Raw genomic sequence first — 5000 nt, 5'->3', positions numbered from 1 at the left:
GATAGATAGATAGATAGATAGATAGATAGATAGATAGATAGATAGATAGATAGATAGATAGATAGATAGATAGATAGATAGATAGATAGACACAGCAGCCAATGAGACTGTTCCTACACAGCAGCCAATGAAGATGTTCCTACACAGCAGCCATTGAGGATGTTCCTACACAGCAGCCAATGAAAATGTTCTTACACAGCAGCCAGATTGTGACATCACAGGGATGCTCTGTGTTGTCACAATCTGGCTGCTGTGTAGGAACATTTTCATTGGCTGCTGTGTAGGAACATCCTCAATGGCTGCTGTGTAGGAACATCTTCATGTGCAGGAACATCTTCATCGTCCAGGAAGGGTATAAAAGGGGGCCGCGCCGCCCTGAGAGTCACTAGATAGATAGATAGAGATAGAGACATATAGATAGATAGATAGATAGATAGATAGATAGATAGATAGATAGATAGATAGATAGATAGATAGATAGATAGATAGATAGATAGATAGATAGATAGACACAGCAGCCAATGAGACTGTTCCTACACAGCAGCCAATGAAGATGTTCCTACACAGCAGCCATTGAGGATGTTCCTACACAGCAGCCAATGAAAATGTTCTTACACAGCAGCCAGATTGTGACATCACAGGGATGCTCTGTGTTGTCACAATCTGGCTGCTGTGTAGGAACATTTTCATTGGCTGCTGTGTAGGAACATCCTCAATGGCTGCTGTGTAGGAACATCTTCATGTGCAGGAACATCTTCATCGTCCAGGAAGGGTATAAAAGGGGGCCGCGCCGCCCTGAGAGTCACTAGATAGATAGATAGAGATAGAGACATATAGATAGATAGATAGATAGATAGATAGATAGATAGATAGATAGATAGATAGATAGATAGATAGATAGATAGATAGATAGATAGATAGATAGATAGACACAGCAGCCAATGAGACTGTTCCTACACAGCAGCCATTGAGGATGTTCCTACACAGCAGCCAATGAAAATGTTCTTACACAGCAGCCAGATTGTGACATCACAGGGATGCTCTGTGTTGTCACAATCTGGCTGCTGTGTAGGAACATTTTCATTGGCTGCTGTGTAGGAACATCCTCAATGGCTGCTGTGTAGGAACATCTTCATGTGCAGGAACATCTTCATCGTCCAGGAAGGGTATAAAAGGGGGCCGCGCCGCCCTGAGAGTCACTAGATAGATAGATAGAGATAGAGACATATAGATAGATAGATAGATAGATAGATAGATAGATAGATAGATAGATAGATAGATAGATAGATAGATAGATAGATAGATAGATAGACACAGCAGCCAATGAGACTGTTCCTACACAGCAGCCAATGAAGATGTTCCTACACAGCAGCCATTGAGGATGTTCCTACACAGCAGCCAATGAAAATGTTCTTACACAGCAGCCAGATTGTGACATCACAGGGATGCTCTGTGTTGTCACAATATGGCTGCTGTGTAGGAACATTTTCATTGGCTGCTGTGTAGGAACATCCTCAATGGCTGCTGTGTAGGAACATCTTCATGTGCAGGAACATCTTCATCGTCCAGGAAGGGTATAAAAGGGGGCCGCGCCGCCCTGAGAGTCACTAGATAGATAGATAGAGATAGAGACATATAGATAGATAGATAGATAGATAGATAGATAGATAGATAGATAGATAGATAGATAGATAGATAGATAGATAGATAGATAGATAGATAGATAGATAGATAGATAGATAGATAGATAGATAGATAGATAGACACAGCAGCCAATGAGACTGTTCCTACACAGCAGCCAATGAAGATGTTCCTACACAGCAGCCATTGAGGATGTTCCTACACAGCAGCCAATGAAAATGTTCTTACACAGCAGCCAGATTGTGACATCACAGGGATGCTCTGTGATGTCACAATCTGGCTGCTGTGTAGGAACATTTTCATTGGCTGCTGTGTAGGAACATCCTCAATGGCTGCTGTGTAGGAAAATCTTCATGTGCAGGAACATCTTCATCGTCCAGGAAGGGTATAAAAGGGGGCCGCGCCGCCCTGAGAGTCACTAGATAGATAGATAGAGATAGAGACATATAGATAGATAGATAGATAGATAGATAGATAGATAGATAGATAGATAGATAGATAGATAGATAGATAGATAGATAGATAGATAGATAGATAGATAGATAGATAGATAGATAGATAGATAGACACAGCAGCCAATGAGACTGTTCCTACACAGCAGCCAATGAAGATGTTCCTACACAGCAGCCATTGAGGATGTTCCTACACAGCAGCCAATGAAAATGTTCTTACACAGCAGCCAGATTGTGACATCACAGGGATGCTCTGTGATGTCACAATCTGGCTGCTGTGTAGGAACATTTTCATTGGCTGCTGTGTAGGAACATCCTCAATGGCTGCTGTGTAGGAACATCTTCATGTGCAGGAACATCTTCATCGTCCAGGAAGGGTATAAAAGGGGGCCGCGCCGCCCTGAGAGTCACTAGATAGATAGATAGAGATAGAGACATATAGATAGATAGATAGATAGATAGATAGATAGATAGATAGATAGATAGATAGATAGATAGATAGATAGATAGATAGATAGATAGATAGATAGATAGATAGATAGACACAGCAGCCAATGAGACTGTTCCTACACAGCAGCCAATGAAGATGTTCCTACACAGCAGCCATTGAGGATGTTCCTACACAGCAGCCAATGAAAATGTTCCTACACAGCAGCCAGATTGTGACATCACAGGGATGCTCTGTGATGTCACAATCTGGCTGCTGTGTAGGAACATTTTCATTGGCTGCTGTGTAGGAACATCCTCAATGGCTGCTGTGTAGGAACATCTTCATGTGCAGGAACATCTTCATCGTCCAGGAAGGGTATAAAAGGGGGCCGCGCCGCCCTGAGAGTCACTAGATAGATAGATAGAGATAGAGACATATAGATAGATAGATAGATAGATAGACAGATAGTTAGATAGATAGATAGATAGATAGATAGATAGATAGATAGATAGATAGATAGATAGATAGATAGATAGATAGATAGATAGATAGATAGACACAGCAGCCAATGAGACTGTTCCTACACAGCAGCCAATGAAGATGTTCCTACACAGCAGCCATTGAGGATGTTCCTACACAGCAGCCAATGAAAATGTTCTTACACAGCAGCCAGATTGTGACATCACAGGGATGCTCTGTGATGTCACAATCTGGCTGCTGTGTAGGAACATTTTCATTGGCTGCTGTGTAGGAACATCCTCAATGGCTGCTGTGTAGGAACATCTTCATGTGCAGGAACATCTTCATCGTCCAGGAAGGGTATAAAAGGGGGCCGCGCCGCCCTGAGAGTCACTAGATGGATAGATAGAGATAGAGACATATAGATAGATAGATAGATAGATAGATAGATAGATAGATAGATAGATAGATAGATAGATAGATAGATAGATAGATAGATAGATAGATAGATAGATAGACACAGCAGCCAATGAGACTGTTCCTACACAGCAGCCAATGAAGATGTTCCTACACAGCAGCCATTGAGGATGTTCCTACACAGCAGCCAATGAAAATGTTCTTACACAGCAGCCAGATTGTGACATCACAGGGATGCTCTGTGATGTCACAATCTTGCTGCTGTGTAGGAACATTTTCATTGGCTGCTGTGTAGGAACATCCTCAATGGCTGCTGTGTAGGAACATCTTCATGTGCAGGAACATCTTCATCGTCCAGGAAGGGTATAAAAGGGGGCCGCGCCGCCCTGTGAGTCACTAGATAGATAGATAGAGATAGATAGATAGATAGATAGATAGATAGATAGATAGATAGATAGATAGATAGATAGATAGATAGATAGATAGATAGATAGATAGATAGATAGATAGACACAGCAGCCAATGAGACTGTTCCTACACAGCAGCCAATGAAGATGTTCCTACACAGCAGCCATTGAGGATGTTCCTACACAGCAGCCAATGAAAATGTTCCTACACAGCAGCCAGATTGTGACATCACAGGGATGCTCTGTGATGTCACAATCTGGCTGCTGTGTAGGAACATTTTCATTGGCTGCTGTGTAGGAACATCCTCAATGGCTGCTGTGTAGGAACATCTTCATGTGCAGGAACATCTTCATCGTCCAGGAAGGGTATAAAAGGGGGCCGCGCCGCCCTGAGAGTCACTAGATAGATAGATAGAGATAGAGACATATAGATAGATAGATAGATAGACAGATAGTTAGATAGATAGATAGATAGATAGATAGATAGATAGATAGATAGATAGATAGATAGATAGATAGATAGATAGACACAGCAGCCAATGAGACTGTTCCTACACAGCAGCCAATGAAGATGTTCCTACACAGCAGCCATTGAGGATGTTCCTACACAGCAGCCAATGAAAATGTTCTTACACAGCAGCCAGATTGTGACATCACAGGGATGCTCTGTGATGTCACAATCTGGCTGCTGTGTAGGAAAATTTTCATTGGCTGCTGTGTAGGAACATCCTCAATGGCTGCTGTGTAGGAACATCTTCATGTGCAGGAACATCTTCATCGTCCAGGAAGGGTATAAAAGGGGGCCGCGCCGCCCTGAGAGTCACTAGATAGATAGATAGAGATAGATAGATAGATAGATAGATAGATAGATAGATAGATAGATAGATAGATAGATAGATAGATAGATAGATAGATAGATAGATAGATAGATAGATAGATAGATAGATAGATAGATAGATAGATAGATAGACACAGCAGCCAATGAGACTGTTCCTACACAGCAGCCAATGAAGATGTTCCTACACAGCAGCCATTGAGGATGTTCCTACACAGCAGCCAATGAAAATGTTCCTACACAGCAGCCAGATTGTGACATCACAGGGATGCTCTGTGATGTCACAATCTGGCTGCTGTGTAGGAACATTTTCATTGGCTGCTGTGTAGGAACATCCTCAATGGCTGCTGTGTAGGAAC

This window comes from Borostomias antarcticus (genome assembly GCF_949987555.1).
Source record: "Borostomias antarcticus genome assembly, contig: scaffold_58, whole genome shotgun sequence".
Lineage (NCBI taxonomy): Eukaryota > Metazoa > Chordata > Actinopteri > Stomiiformes > Stomiidae > Borostomias > Borostomias antarcticus.
The sequence above is the reverse complement of the archived record's forward strand: the minus strand, read 5'-3'. Positions refer to the sequence as shown.